Source organism: Coenobita brevimanus, chromosome 44 (genome assembly GCF_032717465.1).
Source record: "Coenobita brevimanus isolate Jiangsu-jjx chromosome 44, ASM3271746v2, whole genome shotgun sequence".
NCBI lineage: Eukaryota > Metazoa > Arthropoda > Malacostraca > Decapoda > Coenobitidae > Coenobita > Coenobita brevimanus.
Genome location: NC_136997.1, coordinates 5562215 through 5575960, shown reverse-complemented (window position 1 = coordinate 5575960; position 13746 = coordinate 5562215).

Genomic DNA, 13746 nt, shown 5'->3' with positions numbered 1-13746 from the left:
CATTCACACCACCACCATCACCAGCACTATCTCCATCGCAACTACCACCATCACACTGGTTAACACACCCACCACCACCACGCTTACCATCTGCACCACCACTGTACCCTACCACAACTACCATCATCAACCCTGCCACAGCTACCGCCACCATCCTTAGTACAGTCGTCAGCATTAACCTCACATAATCACCAGGATCACCACCACTACTACCACCATCCTAGCCACCAGTCCCGTACCATCACTACCACCACACTTGCCAGCTACGTCTACACCACATCCTCCAACAGAGCCACCACCAACCCCACCACAATCATCATCACAAGAACAGCAAGGATTTGAATTTCATAGAAGCAGACTTTCCTGATCTACCAGATGACCTGCCGACATGTCATAAAAGTACCCCCGCTAATACCAATACACCAGTCCTGTATGAGACAGCCCTAGCATGTATTCAATGTGGACGGTGGGTGTTAGCGCCGAAGTGGTGACATGTGGAGGTGTAGGAGGACTACTGGGCCTTGGGATAGGCTACTGCCCCCGAGATATAGGCCCTGAAGCCTTTGCCTAGAGTCGGACACATAAAAAAAAAAAAAAAAAAAAAAAACCACTGATGCCAATGTCACCATCACCACCACCAAAGCCACCATCCAACACTCTCATCACCATCACGCTTAACACATCATGTTTTCACCATCACCCTTAACACCATAACAACTATAGCCTAATTGGTTTCACCTTTTTTTTTTTTTTTTTTTTTTTTTTTTTTTGATGCGCTCAACACTGGGCATAGGTTTCACAGCCTGCTCTCAAGGCCCAGCAGTCCTTCTACATTTCATGCACTTCTACATGTCACCACTTCGGCGCTAACACCCACCGTCCATATTGAATACATGCTAGGGCTGCATCATACAAGACTGGTGTATCTGATGTAAAATGGATCACCCTCATAACTTGAATGTTAATTCGTGATTGTATGAGGTATAAATGAGTGCCCTTGGTTATTAGCCAAGATTATCCTCCAGTCTGAGTATACTAACCCATCAACTGAGTTGAAAAGGGGTTAAGGATCTGTGTCAGATGAAATCAGACCAGCTATACCTGCCCTACCACAAACAGTGCCAAATGTCCACACAGCCACCACCACCACCAACAACACCAACATAATATAACAATAATAATAATAATAATAATAATAATAATAATAATAATTCATTGTTATTATTATTATTATTATTATTATTATTAGCATGTAATGGGCGTCCACGCTGAAAGTGTGGAACGTGTTCGAGCGAGCAAGTCAGGCAGCGCTGAATACTGTCTCATGTGGCTCATCATCTTCCTCTGCTTTCCTGACCTGAAAATACTAAAAAGAACTTAATAGACTACACCAAAAATATTCCTTCACACTTCCTAAAACCAATACTCCTATTGCATTAATTTTAGGTCTAGAGATTGGGATCTTACTTACGAAATTACTTTCACCAAATCTCTCGGTGCACTCCGATTCGAGTCAGAAATCAGAAATTCAGATTTTCTTTCGTCGATCAGGGTATTGTATTAGTTTGACTCAGATTCAGTAAAAAAAAAAAAAAGCAAACAGAAGGTATTATTATTATTATTATTATTATTATTATTATTATTTGAAAAGGTAAAACCCGGTTGCTCTCAGCAATCGTTAGAAAATACTGCTGCGCTACTTACGCAACCTTAGACCGTTACTCCTTGCGCAGCCGGCTGTTACGCCAATCTGCCTTATGAAAAAGCGTTTCCTCGATTTACGGAAAAAATTACTAGGAATCACGGGCTGTTTATGAAATAATAATAATTGAGGATTTTAATGCGATTTCCAAATTGCTGTCTCTCTTTCTTGTAACTTCAAAATTGGCTGAGATATCCAAAAAAAAAGATCGCTACTGTACTACGGAGTTTTCCTCCCGACCCCTGACCCCATTTCTTGCTGATGCGATAAATCTCTCTCTCGGGTACATATGTCGGGGATCCAAATTCTGACTAAATATGGTGTTCCCGCTCTCTTCGCTTGCTCAAACGATTATTATTATTAGTAATAGTAGTAGTAGTAGTAGTAGTAGTAGAGGTAGTAATGGAAGTAGTGTTGTGCCAATAGTGTTATTAAAATTATACAGCTATGGGTGAACACACGTTGATATACTGGATACACACCAACACATTAAATGCATACACAAGATTGATTACAAACAAGAGAGAGTTTTATACATGGAAATATCGGAACTCTGCAATAAAAATGTAGGCGATGGCCAAATATGAGTTACATGTGCTTGGTGTGGCTATTTTACTCTTTGGCCCCCGAGCGTTAAGCGCGGCTATTACACAATATGGTGAAATGTGTTTGGTGTAGTAAAATGAAAGTACTGCTGTTTGGCCCTTTATACTTGGAGTGTGCAGTTATAATGCCATTAACGGGCAATATAAGGAGAAGCAAGAGGGCAAGGTTTGGTTTGGTATATACTGTAAACTTGAAAGTAAGTGAAATGTAAATTTTTTACAGCCAGAGTTACTTTAGTGGCCTCATATCCCGGGAATACCGCCTGAGTGGCGGGGTGAGGGTAAATGTGAGTTAGAAGTTCGTGTGTTGGAGGAGACTGGATTAGCGTGATTCAGTAGTGACATATTTCGTTAAGGTTGTTAAGTTTTGGGTGTCAGTACCGTACATATGTGATCTAACATTAGACAAAACGTTTGAAGATTATATCATTTTATTTTCTCCAAGTTATTTGCAGTGAAGCCTTGCATCCCGATATACTGTTACCCGTACCCTACTCTTCAGTGATATTCAAATCATTGCAAATGACTCCTTGCTGCATATGAAACATCGGCCACTTGTACTTAATATTATCACCATAGTGCATTAATTACTTGACAGTACCCTCGTTATCTACCCATTTTCACGTCACTGTAGTTACCTTATCCTAATCGCCTAGTTTAATCCACAAGGCTCTTAAATATTTTATCACCTTTTTTATTTGTGTCTTTTGCACATTCGGCTGATATGGAAACGAGGTTATAATGTATTCCCGAGAATATTGATGAATACATATTTAAGGCTTTACGAAAATCTAAATTAAATATGTTGAATGGTATTATGCCGTCAACTACCTGACTTACACTTCTTATCGGATTAGTTACACTGGAGAAGAAACATAACAAACCAACTCCACAGAGAGTAATGTCTCAAAAGGTGGAAGAAAGTCGTTAAAATAATCTCCAAAAATATGCAGTAGTGTTAGAATAATATTAAATGTTGATAAATATCATTTTAAAAAATTTCTTACCAGAAAAGGGTATTTCAATATTAGTTTCACTGAACTGGCATCCATACTGAGAAGACGGGACAGAAAGCTTATTTTCACATAACAAGTTTAAAGTCTGTTATAGCAACGACAGGTGAACAGACAGCATGTACACATGGATAATCAAATTCGTCACATGCCAGTCCCTAGCCAGTAGGCAAGGCTTTTGACAATTATCATTTAAAAATAGTCCGGTAAATACATATACATGACGAGGAGACAGAAAAAATGTGAAGGGTATGTGAATATGATCTGTGAAGGTGTCTGTGGTTAACAGGGGTTACCAAAAAGACCTGGTGAGTGGGTAGGTAAGTGTGTTATTTGGTCTCCAGATCCTAGTGTGGAGACCTACTGTATTTGCTCGGGTTTCCTCCTTCTCCTCTTCCTCCTCCTCCTCCTCCTCTTCCTCCTCCTCCTCCTCCTTCTCCTTCTCCTCCTCCACCTCCTCCTCCTCCTCCTCCTCCTCCTCCTCCTTCTTCTTCTTCTTCTTCTTCTTCTTCTTCTTCTTCTTCTTCTCCCTTTTTCTTTTTTCTTAATTTTTTCTTCTTTCTTTCTTTCTTCTTCTTCTTCTAAACATTTTAAATTTTGGTGTTATTTATTTCGCGGGCAGTTCATTTCAATCTTGATAAAATTTTTCCTTGTACAGTACAGTTACTTCCGCACACCTTTGTCAATTTTATTTATTTCCTTTTTTATTTTTTTTTTCTTCAGGGTGTTATAGGGTCAGCGTCAAGCTACACACAAAACTTCTGGGATGCTGTTACTGTAGGTTCATTACTCACCATGGCAATTTGCATCAGTATGTCAGTGTACTTCAGTGGTGTGCACAACATCCTGGATTCCCTTGAAAATGTTGGAAATCTTTTAACTGTCTATGTTTCTTCCTTGCACTGCCGCCCTCTTCTGGTAGGATCGGAAAGACTGCTGGCTTCGAGATCCCAAAGTTTTATAAGAAAGAGGACGATTGCCACCACAAGGTTGATGTCAAATATCATGGTGTGAAGCAGCAGGCATGTTCGTCCAGTGGGTGAATCGATGGACAATTCTTAAATGAATCAGGACACGCGGAGAAGCGGAGTCCGGGATCTGACTGCCTCTCGTAAACCCTGCCCTTACTGCACACACACACACACACACACACACACACACACACACACACACACACACACACACACACACACACACACACACACACACACACATAAACTGTCTCGCAGAAATCGAATGTCTTTCGTAACACTTCATATTAGCCGTACCGTAAAATACTGCCCCCACGCTTTTTTTGTCCGCGATGTCATATTATTTCATACATTCTCGTATACCTAGCGATTTTATAAATTTCCTTGTGCAGCCAACTAGGTGCGAATTTTAGAAGGTATTACTGTAGGAACAAACTGGCTGGTGTACTGTGGAGCAGAGCATATACGAGTATTTAAGGAATGTGAAATATACTCAGTGTCCATATGTTACCGGCATTATGTGAAACTAAGGTATTGAAGAGAATGCCTAGGTATTCCATAGAATGTCTAGCGTTTTGGGGCAACTTATAATATAATAGACAACACGGGGTTAGGATGGGATAATCTAGATTAGGTTTAAGTTAGATTAGGCCAAGTTAGGTTGAGTAAATTTGGAAGAAAGCTTAGTTATGTTAAGCGCTTTTCTAAATTAACCTAACCTAACCTAACCTAAGCTTACAAACCTAGCCAAATCTAACCTAAACTTAACCTAGATTATCCCAGCCCAACCTAACCGCAGCCTAAATTAACCTAGCGTAAATGAAGTGACTGATTTCACAGTTTATCTGTTTGCTGCAGTTTGGTCGTTTCACACGTTGCCTAAAACAAAGTCGGTCACCAACAGAATACCAAGGAAGTGTGTGCAGATGGTTTTATTTTATACCCTGTCTTGAAATTTTATGCATTCTACTGTATACAATGACGGGTTTCCCATTTTGCTAGTAACACATACAGGGCATAAAATGATAACCTACCGGTTTTGCTACATCATTGTTCGTGACCTTTGGTGTTCCTGTGCTTGTCCCTACCTTATTTCCAACAGTGACAGTTTATATATACATATCTATCTATCTATCTACCTATCTATATCTATCTATCTATCTGTCTATATCTATCTATCTATCTATCTATATCTATCTATCTATATGTCTATATCTATCTATCTATCTATCTATCTATATCTATCTATCTATATGTCTATATCTATCTATCTATCTATCGATAGATAGATATGTGTGTGTGTGTGTGTGTGTGTGTGTGTGTGTGTGTGTGTGTATTGGTTGTCCATTACAGTCTCTAATATTTTTTTCTTACTGTTTTTCGTAACCTTTTTAAGTCAAGGATATATTTTTCTATTTATTTCTGCTGCCTCCATATGAGTTTGTTGAGCTAACGTCAGACTTTTCGAACTGCAGAGGTTAGATATAAATTTCAATGACATTGTCATTACAAGAAATTCATATTAAGATGATTCTCATCGCCTGGTGGTAGCAAAAACAAAACGAACAAATACGTCATCGGTGTGAAGGCCAGCCTGTTCACTGTGATGATGCACCACGTTTTGCGTTTGCCACCGTCCGGTGACATTCAGCCTGGGAGAGACTTTGGACTGGTGGAATTAGATATAGTCTTCGTTAACCTTCCACTACAAGAGGTCTGCCCTGAACTGTATGAAATTATTTGGTGGCAGCGAATATAAAGCAAGAAATTACGTCACCGAATTCAGTGTAAAATTCGAAAGAAATTAAATATTTTTTACTGCTTCTGTGGTAAAAGATTTGTAACGCTAGCAAGTTTCCACTGAGTGCTTTTATGACTGCTCGTCAGTAACTGAATGAAATTTATATTTGCAAGAAAATTTTTTTGGGGGAAACGCGCACTTTGTGTTCTTCAGCTTCAGATAATAAATTATCATCATCTGCATCCGAGAAGACCATTTGTGATGTTTACGTCACTCTCTTTTGAAAACACTATTAAAGGATTCTTTAAGTATTGAGCTGTTGTCTGGTTAGCGTGAGTCAAGCTGCCTCATGGGTTTTAGAAAGGACCTTTTGCCAGCCTTTACAGATTTTCTTTTTTTTTTACTTCTTAGTAAAGAAAAAAAAAAGTATCTGTTGATTGCATTGGATTGATCAGCAGTAGGTCTTTTTTTATTCTTAATAGTTTATGCGCATAAACGCTGTTATCTGATAAATACCGAATTAATTATTCCCTGCCACTTTAAATTTCTTTTTTGTCCTTGTGATGGGTAATTTCTTGACTGCTCCAGTGTTGGATTCTCAGCTTATTTGTTACTTCACTTACTCATCAAGATAATGTTTTGGTTTAGAATTGTTCAGTATATAGAAACATATGAATGAATCCAGCGCTTCTTCAATTGTCATTTCATTGTATTAACTCATGTTAAGATTAAATGGTCATTCGTGTGTCATATTCTTGACATTAGCTTCTACTGAAATTAGGGACTAAGAGATTAATTTCTAGTTTGACTGCGTTGTGATCTCTTACACTAAAATTCTCATCTGCAAAAGTAAAGTGGCGATATTATAACTTCATTGATTGTTACGGCATGGTCGAATGTATCTATTAACATGATCCCTTAAATTGATTTTTCATAACTTTTGAATGCGTTCTTTGTAGCAAGTTAAATGTTATACTTCTTTTATCTCTATAAAAGATACTACAGTCACTGGCCGGTTTAATAAAGTCGCTCCTAATGACAACATTTGCAATAACTACGTTGGTTTTTGTTCCATCATAGAGTGTTTTACTATCTCTTAATCTAAATTAGGTGTGTAAATTGCATCCCCCGCCCCTTCTAAAAAGAACACTATTTACTTCCCTTGAAAATGGCAAAATATTCTTTCTTTTTACTGACGTGATTCTTAAAAGGTAGTAAGTCACTTCGTCGACGTTAGGCACACATAAAATTATAACTCTTTCTCTCTCTCTCTCCCTCTCTCTCTCTCTCTTATAAATAAGTAAATAGAGATAGAGAGATAGATATGTAGGCAGATATAAACTGTATATATATATATATATATATATATATATATATATATATATATATATATATATATATATATATATAATAAAAAGATAAATATGAGGTCCATATAAAACGTTACTCATCACCGGATGATTCATCTTGTTCTGTGCATACTGCCTGATCGGGGTTTTCAATACTTGCCATATATTGTTTGTTAATGTCGTCCTCCCACTGACTCATCCACTCCAAGACAAGCAGACCTAGCCGTCCACGCTATATGTAAGATACCGCCAGTTGAGATTATATTGGAGTGGGGCACTGGCCGGAGAGTGCAGGGTGTGGGGTAAGATGGGGGAGGGAGTAAAGAGTAAGGAAGCTCAGTGGACACACTCATGGGGAGGAAGGGGAGAACCAGACAGTGGATATGGAGACGGGGAGGAGGTGGACGGGAGGTGGTAAATATGCATGAAAATGGAGAATAAGGGAAAATGTTAAACTTAAATGACAAATAGAAAAGGGCAAAATCAGAACAAGAAACAACAGGTATAATAAGTTGGAATGACAGTAATATAAGATTATCATGATACCAAGAGAGAGAGGGGGGGAGGGGGGAAGACGTGTACAAAGGAAAGTGATTCTTAAAAAGATAAAATAAATAAATAAAAATAAAAACTGTGTCCTCTTCTACAGATTCCACAAAAATTTTCATAACTTTTTCTTAAATAAATATATGGAAAGCAAAGCGAGAAGCAGAAGATATGGAGGAAAGAAGTAGTAGCAGAAGAAGACAAAGTTTCACGCCATCGACCACACATGTGTCAGTAAAGCCAAGGTGAGCCTGGTGCTTAAGGCCCAGTTCTCCCACATAAGACGATCCGAGACAGTCAGCGTTATTTTCGGATCCCGATACATTGCTGGCTGGATAGGAAAAAGGGAAAAACAAACCGTGATCACCAGTTTGATTTATCTGGAAATGAAACTCGGGTCCTTCCTGTTGAGATTTCAGTGTGTCACCCAGTAAACCAACGACTCCAAAGAGGTAGTAGAATGGCAAATGTAGAAAGGGGGAGAAAGGTGAGGCAGAGGGAGCAGGAGTGACGGAAGAGGGAGGGGGAGAAGAGGCAGAGGAAGAGGGAGGAAGAGAGAGAGAAATTGGGAAGGGAGGGTGGGGGAAGGAGGGAGAGGAGGACATACGGAGGAGTAGGGGGGAGACAGAGGGGGAGAGAGTTGGGAAAGGGCATGAGAGAGGAAGGCAGATGGAGGAGATGGGAGGAGGGAAAAGGGGGAGGGGGACAAACAGACAGAGAGAGAGAGAGGGAGGGAAAGAGAGGGAGAGTGACAGAGAGGGAGGCATATGGATGATGAGGTAGGAGGAGGCAGAGGAAGCGGGAGGCGAAACAGAGGGAGAGAAGTGAGGTAGAGGGAAGGGGAGGTAGGTGAGGGGAGCTACAGAGAGTGGAAGCGAACGGAGGGGAAGCAGGGGAAAGAAGAGGAAATAAAAGTGGGAGAAGGAAGAAAGGGGAGGAAGGTTATGGGAGGTATAGTGACGAGGAAATTAGAAATAGAAAGTAGAAGTATAAAATGGACAGAGGAGGCAAGACAGGAGAGAGAGGCATTGGCGAGGAACAAGCAGGGGGAGAATGTTATATCAAAAGGTCGAACTGAATGACTGATGAGCCAGCCAGTCAACAATCTCTCTCTCTCTATCTCTCACTCTCTCTCTCTCTCTCTCTCTCTCTCTCTCTCTCTCTCTCTCTCTCTCTCTCTCTCACTCTCTCTCTCACACACACACACATTTATCGATTAGTATCTATCTATCTATTTATCTATCTATATCTATATCTATCTATCTAGCTATATCTATATCTATCTATCTATCTATCTATCTATCTATCTATCTATCTATCTATCTATCTATATATATATATATATATATATATATATATATATATAATTATTAATAAAGACGTAAATACATGACATAATCACACATGATTCAATGATATGCTGATATCCACATGGAAAAGGGAAATACGAAGCACTTTTGTGAAGAAGTGAATACACGAAAGAGTTCGGGATATTCCGTGTTTCAATTTTCCTTGAGGATATGAGCATATATATATATATATATATATATATATATATATATATATATATATATATATATATATATATATATATATATATATAATGTGTGGGTGTGGGTGTGGGTGGGTGTCTGGGTGCTTATATATATATATATATATATATATATATATATATATATATATATATATATATATATATATATATATATATATATATATATATATATATATATATATATATATATATATTAGTGACATTGTGTGAAATTTCGTTATTGTTCAGAATGCCTAGGCATTCTATATAATGTCTGGCATTTTTTGGCAAGTATGATATGGAAGTCAACAGGGGGTTAGGCTGGGATAATACAGTAGGTTAAGTTTAAGATAGATTAATCTGGGATAGACCAGGTTAGGTTAGGTTAGGTTAGGTGAGTTAGACGAACGCTTATTTATGTTAAGAGTTTATCTAAAATAGTCTAACCTAACCTAACCTTACTAACTTTGGCTAACGTAAACAAAACTTATCCTAGATTATCCCAACCTAACCTAACCGAAGCCAAAATTAACATAACGTGAATGAAAGGACTGATTTCACAGTTTGTCTGTTTGCTGCAGTTTGGTCGTTTCACACGTTGCCTGAAACAAACTTGGTAATCCACAGAATAACTAGAAAAAGCGTATAGATGATCATATTTTACATTTTGTAAGTTTTAGGCATTTTATAAAATATCTAGGCATCACGTACAATGAAGGGTTACTCATTTTGCCGGTAAAATGTTTGTACTTTATATATATATATATATATATATATATATATATATATATATATATATATATATATATATATATATATATATATAGATATATATATATATATATTTTTTTGTCTTTATATTGTGTGTGTGTGTGTGTGTGTGTGTGTGTGTGTGTGTGTGTGTGTGTGTGTGTGTGTGTGTGTGTGTGTGCTTGATTAGGTATAACTCTTGAGCAACTAAAACATATGCACAATGTGAATTAGGTATAACTTTTACGCAAGTAAAACGTATGCAAAGTAAGACAAAAATATTAGTGTGCAAAACTAAGATAACCTTTTTCTTCTTTTTTTATCAGTTCATTCTCTTGCAGGACAAGTTCTGTATTGATTCTCTTAAGTTTCCTTGGAGCACTCTGAATTTGTAATGAGTAGCTTTTATGTTTTTGTACAGGTGACTGCCAAAGTATACCATATGCAGGTGATTTGCTGTCCTATTGTCTAATTTCCCTTTATCCTCTCAGGCCCATAGAACGCATTTGCATCTGGTTATCACTGTCTGGCGTTGGCTGGAATAAAATACTAAAGCTGTTGCCGTGATGAAAGGGTTAACCATAGAATCATTAATTCAGTTAGGCTTCTGTGACTCACGTCCATCTGAATAAAATCGTATGACGTCAGCTGAAATACAGTACTTGAGTTATTCTATAAAATGAGATGGTTAATGATTATGATATTAAATCTGTTACGGTTCTATGACTCACTTATCTGAATAAAATCATTTGGTGTTTGCTGGAATAGAAGATGAGTGGCTTAACAATGTATAAATCTTTCTAACAGCAAGTCACACCAGGTATCCTCGATTTTCATAGTGTCATGTGTAGCTGCCGGCTATTACAGTTAACTATGGGACATCGTTTTAACTCAGAGAATTAAGACTGTTTTGGAAACCCTTTCTTGAATGGCATCACACATTAAGATTTTGAGTCTGGCCTACACCCGATGATTTTATTTAGTTTAGAGCGTTTTTACTCTAGTGGTTTAATATGAAGGCTGGGCCACCTACTAACCATAAGGTCAGTAAGTCAGTGAATTGACAGATGTTACTCTCTCTCTCTCTCTCTCTCTCTCTCTCTCTCTCTCTCTCTCTCTCTCTCTCTCTCTCTCTCTCATTTTAATTATATTTTTCCAATTTTCTTCCCTAATTCTTGCCTCACTGTTTCCCCCTTACCATAAGAAAGGGTAGAGTTATTTAAGGTGACACAGAGTTACACAAGGACAAAGATTACACAGATTTTTACGGCCCTTAAGCAATAATTCAACACTGAAATTACAGTAGTTGAAAATATATATACATACACTCACACAGAACAACACGCTTACCCCACCCACACACCACAACACCCTCACCCCACCCACACACCACAACACCCTTATCCCTCCCACACACTTCAACACCCTCACCCCACCCACACACCACAACACCCTTACCCCACCCACACACCGCAACACCCTTATCCCTCCCACACACCATAACATCTTTTTCCCACCCACACACCACAACACCCTTTTCCCACCCACACACCACAACACCCTTTTCCCACCCACACACCACAACACCCTTACCCCACCCACACACCACAACACCCTTACCCCACACACACACCACAACACCCTTACCCCACACACACACTATAACACTCTTACCCCCCACACACACTACAATATTCTTACACTACAATACTCGTACATTACAATATTCTTACACTTCAATATTCTTACCCCATCCATATACAACATCACCCTTACCCCACCCACACAACACCACCCTTACCCCATCCACACAACACCACCCTTACCCCACCCACACAACACCACCCTTACCCCACCCACACAACACCACCCTTACCCCACCCACACAACACCACCCTTACCCCACCCACACAATACAGCCCTTACCCCACCCACACAACACAGCCCTTACCCCACCCACACAACACAGCCCTTACCCCACCCACACAACACCACCCTTACCCCACCCACACAATACAACCCTTACCCCACCCACACAACACAGCCCTTACCCTGCTTATACACCATAATACTCTTACTCCACCCATACCCTTTCGTAAGCCAGATCGGAACGTAACCAGGAACGCCATGTGGGATCTTGAAAGACCTCAACTTAATTGGTGGATTCCTGCCATATCCACAAAGTTACAAATGTTATATTTGGTACGTATGTTGGCCAGGACGCTGCACGTTTAGCCAGTCCATATGTCCCTTTTGCGTTATTATTTTTTTTTATGAGAGTAAAATCTTTATGAAATTCTTCAAAATTTCTTAAAGTCTGCACATGTAATGAATAATTTGGCATATACTTTTAGGTTACATCATTCATTCACTCAGCATGCTCTTAGCAAATAAAATGAATGTATTATCAGTTATAATACTGTTGAAAAAAAAACACAATCATGAAAATAAAATGACACGAATAATTAGGCTGAATCTATGTTTAAAACATAAACAAGATTGAAATATATGTTCAGAAAACCTCTGAATGATTGTAACATAAGAAAAATCACTACAGGTGCCATTATCAGCGTCAGAAATGGGAGGATCTTCTACGATTTTCCCCCGCTGACTGTAGAACATCTCAACATTTAGTGACATGGTCAATAATATCTTGAACCTGATATAATTATATATATATATATATATATATATATATATATATATATATATATATAATATTTGTTACACGGAATGCTAGCTGGGATACAGGACGACCCTTAGTGAAGTTTGCGCCCTCCTAACTCCTAAACTATAAGAGTTTTTTCACTTAAATGTTGTGTGCTGATACACTGGGCAAATACAAACGACGTCATGGTACGCCAGATCCCTAAAACAATAAGTGGCTAAATGGCATCATTTAAAAGATGTGTTTGGGTCAATCTGACCCCGCACGGTGTAGGAAACGATACACTACAACACCCATACCCAGCTCAAAGTACAGGACCCTAACCCAACTCACAAACTACAGGACACTTAACCCAACCACACGCTACAACCCATCACTCCCCTCACACACATTATCATACCTTCACGCAACTCAGACACACCCTCACACTCTTACCCCACCCACATAGTCACAGTCGCACTCCATCCTTTCAGCCACTCACTCTTACGCATTCCCACATTACCCACACCACCACACCCTCACACCACACACACTGACCCTTGCCACACTACCACACCTACTTAGCCCACCTACTGACAGTACCACACACACAGTCACAACCTCAATCCAGCCACACACTGCCCCACCTTCATACAAATTATCACGCCATTACTCTTACCATACTCTCATGCAAAACAAATCACATCATAACTTACTACGTATTCTACATCGAAGATTCCGAACCTAATGTATAATTGCTTCATCTGATGTAATCTTAACTTTCCTGTTGGATTTTTAATAGATAAGTATCATCGTCGTCCTAACAACAGCTACCAAAATTAGCATGACCTGGTAGAACCTAAAGCTACGACTTTAGATATCGTTAAT